Genomic DNA, 11,267 nt, shown 5'->3' with positions numbered 1-11,267 from the left:
AATAAATGCCTTTCAGTGAGCTCATAATATACTTGGTTAAAAATGTATTTGAAAGGACAGGCACTGAGTGAGTCCTCATGTTGTTTGCCACGTAGCAAGTTCTCACTATCACCAAAGGAGGGCAGTTCTTTAAGTGTCATGACCTGAGTGAGTGTGACAATCAGACCTTCATAATTATTTTGCTCTCCTCTTTCCATCAGTTTCCTCATAATGCTATACTGTAGCCAACCTCTGGCGAAACCAACATGGCATCTGATAGCTACCCATTACACGAGGGCAGGAAAAATAAGAGTGATGGGGTGTAAAGAGCAAAGGCTGATGTCCTGAAGGTCCAGGTGGACATTGAGGAGCTCACAGCCTCTGGCCACATTGCCCTAAAGTAAGGGGACTGTGAAGAAGCCCTCAGCCTCTTCAAAAAGGCCTTCAAAGCTTCCATAGAGGTGACATTACTTTGGCTACTTCCTTGTTGTCCATGTTGAGACATTTTGTCCTGCTCCTCACCCATATAATATATGTCTTGCTAAAACTGTAAGAGGGAGTACTGAGCACCTGATTTTATTGTTTGGAAAATGTCCAGGCAACAAAAACTTGTCTGGTTCCAAGTCCACATGGATTACAGTATTTACACAAGCTTTATTGTCCCCAAATAGTAATTGGTTTTCACAATTACATCTAACAACCCCCATATTTAGACATACTGTATGGAAGAAAGTCAAATATGCTGCATAATGTTCACTGGTACTTATGTTAGCTTTTATAATTTTTAAGTATTCTCTCTTACCATACTCTATCACCCACAGCTAAAGGAGACCAGGGTCCAGGTGGCATGTGCCTTTAACCTGGGAGCTGCCTACGTGGAGGCGGGTAAAGCCCTGAAGGGGCTGGACTTCCTGAAGAGGTCCCAGCCAGGAGAGAGGGGCGAGCGGATAGCAGACCTCCAGTTCAACCTGGCCGTAGCCCATGAGCCCCTGGGGAACCACAGCCAGGCAGCTGTTCACTGCCTCCAGGCAGCCCAGCTGTACCGCTCCCAGGGGGACGGGGCCAGTGAGGGGGAGACCTGCATGAAAATGTCCCACTGTCACCTGCTCCTAAAGGTCAGTCAGCTCAAGGTGTATGTTTTTTATGGTTCAGCTCGAGAATCAAATTACCCTGCCAAAAATCTCAACCCCTAACCATTAGAGGAGAACTGTAAAACAGCAGTAAACTGTACTTATCTTCCTCACCTTAAGCCATTCCAAAATTTAGGTGGGATACTCTCCTAAAGAGATTTAACACCAATCCAAAAGTTTACGAGAAAAGCCCAAGCTGTGCTTTTTTATAATGAGATATTACCACCAGGAGATTTGCCTTCATGCACATTAAGATTGTGCTGAGTCAGAATTTAGAAGCCCACCCATATCTTCTGCAAAGATAATAAGATACTTACGCATGAGGCCTAGAATACTCAAGACTGAATATTGAATGTTACGTAAGAACTATACCACAATAGGAAGAAAACAAGCTTCTCTGCTAAAATAAATGCTCAAGTACTCAAATCTTGAGTGAATTGCAAAAATTGAATGATTGTTAAATATATTTTTTTTTTACGAACAAATGGAAATGTTTTATTTTTTATGGACATAGTTTGTTATAGAAGGGTCCAGACACCTTTTAGAAACAAACAGCAAATCACTTCCTCATCCACGTTGTATAGTATGGGGGCCCTGAAAAACATGAACAAAGGCTCCAAAAACAACCAAAAATGTCATTTTAGAAATGGCAAAGCTCTCAGTATAGTGATGCAAGGCTTTCAATGTTGTACACATGAAATTGTGTCATTCCAAACTTTATCTGCAACATTATATCTCCTTTTGTGCGACTTGAGCGATACCTAAATTTAGTTGTAAAAATACAACTTCTCCTTTAATTGATTGTCAGTTGATTGATTCATATGAGCCATCTTCCTTCTAATGTATTAGGTGCTCAGAAATCATGCTTTGCAATTTGTTTAATCAATACAATTATAACACCAAGAAAAATCATGCCACTAACCTTTTCAGATCTTTAGTGAACCTGCCCACCTCCCTCATCTTTGCTGATCACCAGCTGCCACTGATGAAGGGCCAGTCTCTATCATTATGGTCTGTTTTTTATTCGGACACCCTCAGTTGGTGTCAGAGTTGAGCCACGATTAAATTATTTAGAGAACTGCCAGAGGCAGTGTGTGGGTGTTATCAATAAATGAGTATTATTTATAATAGTGATGTAACGATTCACCTACAGTTGAAGTCGGAAGTTTACATACACCTTAGCCAATTACATTTAAACTCAGTTTTTCACAATTCCTGACATTTAACCCAAGTAAGAATTCCCTGTCTTAGGTCAGTTAGGATCACCACTTTATTTTAAGAATGTGAAATGTCAGAATAATAGTAGAGAGAATGATTTATTTCAGCTTTTATTTCTTTCATCACATTCCCAGTGGGTCAGAAGTTTACATACACTCAATTAGTATTTGGTAGCATTGCCTTTAAATTGTTTAACTTGGGTCAAATGTTTTGGGTAGCCTTCCACAAGCTTCCCACAATAAGTTGGGTGAATTTTGGCACATGCCTCCTGACAGAGCTGGTGTAACTGAGTTAGGTTTGTAGGCCTCCTTGCTCGCACATGCTTATTCAGTTCTGCCAACACATTTTCTATAGGATTGAGGTCAGGGCATTGTGATGACCACTCCAATACCTTTACTTTGTTGTCCTTAAGCCATTTTGCCACAACTTTAGGAAGTATGCTTGGGGTCATTGTCCATTTGGAAGACCCATTTGCGACCAAGCTTTATCTTCCTGACTGATGTCTTGAGATGTTGCTTCAATAAAACCACGCAATTTTCCTGCCTCATGATGCCATCTATTTTGTGAAGTGCACCAGTCCCTCCTGCAGCAAAGCACTCCCACAACACAAAATAGATGGCATCATGAGGAAGGAAAATTGCGTGGTTTTATTGAAGCAACATCTCAAGACATCAGTCAGGAAGATCTAACACTCCCGTGCGTCACGGTTGGGATGTTGTTCTTCGGCTTACAAGCCTCCCCCTTTTTCCTCCAAATATAACGATGGTCATTATTGCCAAACAGCTCTATTTTTGTTTCATCAGATCAGAGGACATTTCTCCAAAAAGTACGATCTTTGTCCCCATGTGCAGTTGCAAACCGTAGTCTTGCTTTTTTTATGGCAGTTTAAGAGCAGTGGTTTCTTTCTTGCTGAGCGGCCTTTCAGGTTATGTCGATATAGGACATGTTTTACTGTGGATATAGATACTTTTGTACCTGTTTTCTCCAGCATCTTGACACGGCCCTTTGCTGTTGTTCTGGGATTGATTTTCACTTTTCACACCAAAGTACGTTCATCTCTAGGAGACAGAATGTGTCTCCTTCCTGAGTGGTATGACGGCTGCATGGTCAAATAGTGTTTATACTTGCGTACTACTGTTTGTACAGATGAACGTGGTACCTTCAGGCGTTTGGAAATTGCTCTCAAGGATGAACCAGACTTGTGACGGTCTCAAAAAAATATTATTGGCTGATTTATTTTGATTTTACCATGTTGTCAAGCAAAGAGGCACTGAGTTTGAAGGTAGGCTTTGAAATACATCCAGGGGTACACCTCCAATTGACTCAAATGATGTAAATCAGAAGCTTCTAAAGCCATGACATAATTTTCTGGAATTTTCCAAGCTGTTTAAAGGCAGTCAACTTAGTGTATGTAAACTTCTGACCCACTGGATCTGTGACACAGTGAATTATAAGTGAAATAATCTGTTTGTAAACAATTGTTGGAAAAAATACTTGTTTCATGCACAAACCGACTTGCCAAAACTATAGTTTGTTAACAAGAAATTTGTAGAGTGGTTGAAAAACGAGTTTTAATGACTCCAACCTAAGTATGTAAACTTCCGACTTCAACTGTATATGCATCAGTCCCCGGTTCAAATGTTTAAGATTTGAGTGCAATGGTCAGCGGGACCCCAAACCGATCCAAATGTAATATGCATATGTCCGAAAATCAATTCAGACCTTTACAAATCGCCTGTTTACAATTTTGATGTTGCTCAAATTACTTTCCCTCTGCCTTCCCGAAAATGTCTCTTATCTTTTGTGACATCTGTATCCTCTCCTTCAGTGTCAAACTTAGCATACAATTGTGTTGACAGTCATTGATCTACAAGTCATTTTGCATGCCGAACAACCCCAAGCACAATCAGTAGTCAAACTGCGACCAGCTTCGCTCGCTGACCAACGCAAGGCATTCCTATTTCTGATCTGGCACATCTGCACTTCACCTTCAGCATTCAGATGTTTGAAAATGTCTTGTGCAATATTAGGCTTTATCACTTGAGTGACAACCAATGTCATTTGCTAGATTATGTTTATCAAATGCACTGTTTAAAATGGTGTTTTACCGGAATAAAAGTAGCCTAAGCTATCATGGGACACACTGCTCTCATCTGGCTATACATGCTGATCAGGGCCTACATTGGGTTTTATTTTGATTGTTCAGGTTCACCATCAGCAATAGTTTTGGTAGTTTTGCTTGAAACAATGAGTATATACGGTCATTTTTAGATATACAAGGTAAAGTTGATCATTTCTTAATGAGGACAGCAATCATTTTTGCTACCTGCACTACTGCATGGTCGAAGCGGGAGAAGAAGAGGAGCTCACTCGAGTCCAAAAGGTCCAACTTCCTAAACCATTCCATTCTGAGACACGGGTGAAATCCAAAGTTGTGCTTTATATTCATTGGTCATGTCATAGCAAATTGTTTACTAATAAATATTGCTACATTACTAGCTAACACTTTTTTAATATGCAAAAATGACAACTGAATTAGTGGGTGATGGGGATTTCAGATCAAAAGCAAGGTAGCAAGGTTTCCCTTATGGCTCAGCCCAGGTGCCTACATACAACAGACATATACAGTACATCATACACACACACACACACACACACACACACACACACACACACACACACACACACACACACACACACACACACACACACACACACACACACACACACACACACACACACACACACACACACACACACACACACACACACACACACACACAGAGAGAAGTCGGCTCAGACAGAACCAGTTCAGAGAAGCCCAGCTCATAAGCTCTATCAGCAGCATATTTTCATTTAGAATGGAAAAGGAATGTGTTTATGCAACAAATGTTAGTGCATTGCATCGAACTGAATCGCATCGATTCGTTCCTCTAAACAAACCGAATCGCACAGATCGTTTTAAACTTATCGTTCCTGTATGGTATTGTAGCCCATGTATCGAATCATCTTGAAAGGTAAAGATGCACATCCCTAATTTTTAAGAGCTGCAGTGTCTGACTGACTAATTTGAGATGTGTAGCAGCCAGGTCTATATACTGACAGCTCACTGACTGTCCTACATAGAGCTGGTTTTGATTCAAGCCGTGTGTTTTCAGGACTGGACCCAGGCAGCTTAGAGCTTCCAGAGGGATGGCAGGCAAGCTGGACTCAGCCGCCACGGCCTTCAAATAGGTAGGGAGTCACATGCTCCAATCAAATGACTTCACCATGGATGATATCATCACCGTGCTCACTGATTACCTCGAGCTGAGCAACAACATCAAAAACCCAGAGTTCCTCAGTAGGTAAACTGTCAGATTAACTGAATTGAGGAAAAAACAAATGAGTAACAGCGTTGTCAGTCAACAATTTGGTCACAGTTTTGTGACTTTATCCCTCAGCCTTTCAGGTAAGGTGTACAATGACCTGGGCCTGAGTTTCTCCCAGCTGAAGTTGTTCCAGGAGGCAGCCTGGTGCTATGAGCGGGCCCTGCCCCTGGCCAGCATCAGGCCCAAAAGGCTGGCCGTGGTCCTACAGAACCTGGGAGCCGTTCACAACACACTGAGCCAGTACCGGCAGGCCCTGGACTACCACCGATAGACAGCCAGCCTGCATGGTGAGCTTATTACGTCACTTACGCTGGAGAGTATAGTTATACTGTATTTTCTGCAAAGTTCAGTGCTGTTATGTACTGCATGTAATAATGATATGCCATTTAGCATGCGCTATTCTCTAAAGTACTCTGCGTGCATATTGTTTTTGTATGAGTGGTGCAAGCACTCTACCAACTGAGCCGCAGAGAATCATGTGTGTGTGAGGAACATGTTACCTGAGGCGTGTAGGAGTAATTGTTTAGGCAGAGGGGCAGACCATTCCTCAAACATTTCATTATACCCTGATTAATCCTTTACAGTATCTGGGTGTGTCCAGTGCTCTCCGTGCCTCTAATCTGTCTCTGTGAGCAGCTCTCACATTAGCAAGAGAGGTGTGTGTGTGTGCTCGCGCGCAGGGGTGTGTGTGGCTGAGATTCCACTGAGGCAATCCCATAGGGACTTACAGAGTGCTTACCACAGCACCACTGAGTGACTCACACACTGGTATGTCTTGTGCGTATGTGCATGTAACGGTTCTAAGACATGTTATTTTCGTCAGCCCACAAGCTGTTGGGGATGTGAACGTAACATAGCTACTTATGCTTTTTTTAAGTGAGTGAAAAAGTGATGACGCTGTCTGTCTGTCTGTCTGTCTGTCTGTCTGTCTGTCTGTCTGTCTGTCTGTCTGTCTGTCTGTCTGTCTGTCTGTCTGTCTGTCTGTCTGTCTGTCTGTCTGTCTGTCTGTCTGTCTGTCTGTCTGTCTGTCTGTCCCGTCCCGTCCCGTCCCGTCCCGACTGACCACCCCTGGAAAACCCCAGGTAGGTACTGTCTGGTCACCACACTCCTGACCATCATACTCAGTTGCAGGAAAACAAACAGATTTATTTATCTATCAGCCAGTATCTAGTTAATATACCAACACTATAACCAGATAATATACAGTTGCTTTGCAAAAGTATTCACCCCCCTGGGCATTTTTCCTATTTTGTTGCCTTACAACCTGGAATAAAAATAGATTTTTGGGAGTTTTTATCATTTGATTTACCCAACATGCCTACCACTTTGAAGATGCTAAATATTTTTTCTTGTGAAACAAACAAGAAATAAGACAAAAAACAGAACTTGATCGTGCATAACTATTCATCCCCCCCCAAAGTCAATATTTTGTAGAGCCACCTTTTGTAGCAATTACAGCTGCAAGTCTCTTGGGGTATGTCTCTATAAGCTTGGCACATCTAGTCACTGGGATTTTTGCCTATTCTTCAAGGCAAAACTCCTCCAGCTCCTTCAAGTTGGATGGGTTCCGCTGGTGTACAGCAATCTTTAAGTCATACCACAGATTCTCAACTGGATTGAGGTCTGGACTTTGACTAGGCCATTCCAAGACATTTAAATGTTTCCCCTTAAACCACTCGAGTGTTGCTTTAGCAGTATGCCTAGGGTCATTGTCCTGCTGGAAGGTGAACCTCTGTCCCAGTCTCAAATCTCTGGAAGACTGAAACAGATTTCCCTCAAGAAGTTCACTGTATTTAGCGCCATCCATCATTCCTTCAATTCTGACCAGTTTCCCAGTCCCTGCTGATGGAAAAACATGCCCATAGCATGATGCCACCACCATCATGCTTTACTGTGGGGATGGTGTTCTCGGGGTGATGAGAGGTGTTGAGTTCGCGCCAGACATAGCAGGTTTGTTGATGGCAAAAAAATCTCAATTTTAGTCTCATCTGACCAGAGTACCTTCTTCCATATGTTTGGGGAGTCTCCCACATGCCTTTTGGCAAACACCAAACATGTTTGCTTATTTCTTTCTTGAAGCAATGGCTTTTTTCTGGCCACTCTTCCGTAAAGCCCAGCTCTGTGGAGTGTACGGCTTAAAGTGTTCCTATGGACAGATACTCCAATCTCCGCTGTGGAGCTTTGCAGCTCCTTCAGGGTTATATTTGGTCTCTTTGTTGCCTCTCTGATTGGGTGGCCCTCTCTTGGCAGGTTTGTTGTGGTGCCATATTCTTTCCAGTTTTTAATAATGGATTTAATGGTGCTCTGTGGGATGTTCAAAGTTTCTGATATTTTTTTGTAACCCAACCCTGATCTGTACTTCTCCACAACTTTGTCCCTGACCTGTTTGGAGAGCTTCTTGGTCTTCATAGTTCCGCTTGCTTTGTGGTGTCCCTTGCTTAATGGTGTTGCAGACTCTGGGGCCTTTCAGAACAGGTGTGTGTATATATACTGAGATTATGTGACACTTAGATTGCACACAGGTGGACTTTATTTAAATAATTGTGTGACTTCTGAAGGTAATTAGTTGCACCAGATTGTAATTAGGGGCTACATAGGAAAGGGGTTTGAATACATATGCATGAAACACTTTTACGTTTTTTAAATTTAATGTTTTTTATTTATTTTTTAAACAAGTTATTTTTCACTTCACCAATTTGGACTATTTTGTGTATGTCAATTACATGAAATTCAAATAAAAATCCATTTAAATTACAGGTTGTAATGCAACAAAATAGGAAAAACGCCAAGGGGGATGAATACTTTTGTAAGGCACTGTATCAACCAACTTCTGGTCTGTTGGTGGGAACTATAATTGTGTGTGTATTGACTGAAAAATGTGTTTCCATTTCAAGCCACTTTCAATTATCTTGTAGAACTTGTAAGTGTATTCATGTGTTTATACAGTTTCATCACCAGTGTACTGACTGGGCTGTTGTTCCCTAGTGAGTGGAGCTGGCTCTGCAGAGGTGTCTACCGGAGAGCAGGGGAAGGAGGAGGAAGCCCCGGGTCCAGATGGAGAACAGGCACACAGTGACGATGGGAGAAGCATGTGACTCCCAGTCACCGGTGACAAGATCTCTCATTGAGAAGCCGGGGTATCTGACTGTGCTGCCAAGGGCAAACAGGCAAGGCATTTAACACACACACACTGTCGTAGCAGAATTAGTTAGGTAACATTGATAAATAAGATGTTTTATCTACTTTCATAAATATGCTTATGTGGGAAAAGTCACTTGGGGCCCAGAGAGGGGAGAGGTCAGGATTGTCTTCATATGTGAGGGTATCTGTTAAACCATGTGAAGGGCTCCACAATGTCTGTACACCAGTCACTCCCTACTTTTCCCATTGGGGGAGGAGTATGTCAGTGTCTGGAACCATTGTATGTCCCCTCTGATGTTGAAACTTGTCTTTCATAGTATATGACCTAGAGGCTCACTCCTCTCAGGGAGCTTGCCCAGGGGTGGGTTGTATTTGAGATGGGAGTATCTAGAATTGACAATTGATATATGCCATTGGATGAGGTAATGTTTTGGTAATATGAAGTACCAAGAACGAGAAGTAGAACCACGTCTAAGAATGCAAACTGAACGATAATTTATAGCTAATGCGGTCTGGCTATGGGATACTCCTCTCTCAAGTAAAAGTCTTCCTTTGTGCAGTTTTCCTAAGACCTGTGGTTTGTCATTGTGAGTTGAGAGGGGTGGATCTTTGCTGTGAAAGATCTCAGTTGCCATTATGTTGACACTCTCAGAATTAATTTATAGACACTGAATTGATCTGAGAGTCAAAGGGCTATGGTGAAGCTCATATTATTAAAAGATGAAGTTTAAAGTATAACTCTGACTTTTGTGTGGTTTGTAAACTCTCCTTTCAATTAGTAATACAGGAAATTACCACGACACACTGTAAACATCATCATACATGCTCACACAGTGCACATTATCACTCATTTACTGTACACATTAGCACACATGCATAGATGCACAATTATACACACATGTGCATACGCTCAATAACACCCATCCAGACAACTCATAAAGAAACCCAGAGTAATTTTACTTGTTGTGATTGACTTTGATTCTTTATTAGCACACTGGAAAATCAAACACTTTTTCATTTCGTGCCACCAGACTCCGGCCTCTTAAATTGTTTATTTTTTTAGAATGTCTTTAAGGTATAAACACCTATTGGGTTTTCTTAAATTACACTGAAGAAGATGAGCTCTGTGAGTGTCTGCTCTGCAGAGAATCATTTTATAATAGGGAAATGGAGAGTTATTAGCCAGCCACAGATGTAGCAGAAGAGCACCAGCAGAGAAAACAAAACTGCATACATAATTCATGTACATGGCGATGACCTTGGCATCCACTGATGATTCACTACCATCCCCAAATCTCCCATTGGGGAAGTAGCTAGCTATAACTAGTGTGTGGGCTAAGTAGTCCTTATTTGGACAGAGGACCACTAGCATGTTAAAATAAATAAATCCACATTCTGCACATATTGTTACAAGAAAGTAATGGCTATGTTATCAAAAGCATTGTTCAACCAATTTTTACTGTTTGTTATAATCCCTCTGTAGGCGAGCATTTATATGAGAGCATTAAACCGAGGGCAACACAGACTAACAGGTACGTAGTAATGTTTGTCTGTGAGTTATTTCCAGTGATCGGCTTCAGTTTGAGTAATCATTGATACTGATTGAACACGTATCATGTGTTTTAGTGAGACTCCATTGTCCGAAAGCGCCGAAGTTTCACCCACTGGTGCGACAGATAATGAAGAGACCATAACCCTGTTAAAGAAACAGAAGTCCTAAATCTGCACAGTCATGTGACTTGATGCTAGTTAATGTGGTTGGTTAATTGAAAGCATTCATAGGAATGACTCTATTCAGTGTATTTCTATGGGTCAAATCTGCTCTTTGCACATTGGTATTAAAAATTCTAATGCACATGTAAGTGTTACTGTATAACATTGTCTGTCTCGTCTCCTGCACGTACAAGTGTTGCCTTGTCATTGCATTTGTCTTCCAAACACTCCCTGTGTGTATGCTGGTCATTGTCCCCCACACTGAAATTGGGGAACGGACTGTGGCTCTGTTTCCGTCTGTTAGTACGTTCATATGTTAGTCACAAGCGTTATCTCAGACAGCATTGGCCCGGTTTGACTAAACTTTGGTGAATGATGCATCTTGCCATAGCTTTACAGCATTTAGAAAATTACACTGATTGGCCAGATGGTGGCCCTGTAACGAGATTGAAAATGCAAACTTTGAAAGGTCATGCCCCTCACCCCATTATACCTTAAATCATGAAATTTAGTAGATCGGTTCCTGTCTTCACAAGGAACAAATTTGCCTCTGGACCCATAAGTTCCGCCATGATGGATTTTCCTCCATTTTGAATTGTGTGAAAAACATTTAACCCTACTCTTCTGATACCGAATGACCAATCTGCACGAAACTTGATATGTGGCATTTATGGAAAACGATCTCTCAACGCAATATTTCCCAGACTGGTAGCTA

General features: G+C 41.7%; 1 long non-coding RNA gene across 1 annotated transcript; it reads left to right on the top strand.

Moving 5' to 3' along the window:
- The first annotated feature begins 216 nt into the window (after nucleotides 1–216).
- Nucleotides 217–9,583, top strand: LOC123996312. Its single transcript, XR_006831953.1, has 4 exons — nucleotides 217–440; nucleotides 801–1,094; nucleotides 5,486–5,985; nucleotides 8,684–9,583. It is a non-coding gene; the product is annotated as an uncharacterized LOC123996312 (long non-coding RNA).
- The last annotated feature ends 1,684 nt before the right edge of the window (nucleotides 9,584–11,267 follow it).

Source organism: Oncorhynchus gorbuscha, linkage group LG15 (genome assembly GCF_021184085.1).
Source record: "Oncorhynchus gorbuscha isolate QuinsamMale2020 ecotype Even-year linkage group LG15, OgorEven_v1.0, whole genome shotgun sequence".
Taxonomy (NCBI): Eukaryota; Metazoa; Chordata; class Actinopteri; order Salmoniformes; family Salmonidae; genus Oncorhynchus; species Oncorhynchus gorbuscha.
The sequence above is the reverse complement of the archived record's forward strand: the minus strand, read 5'-3'. Positions and strand labels throughout refer to the sequence as shown.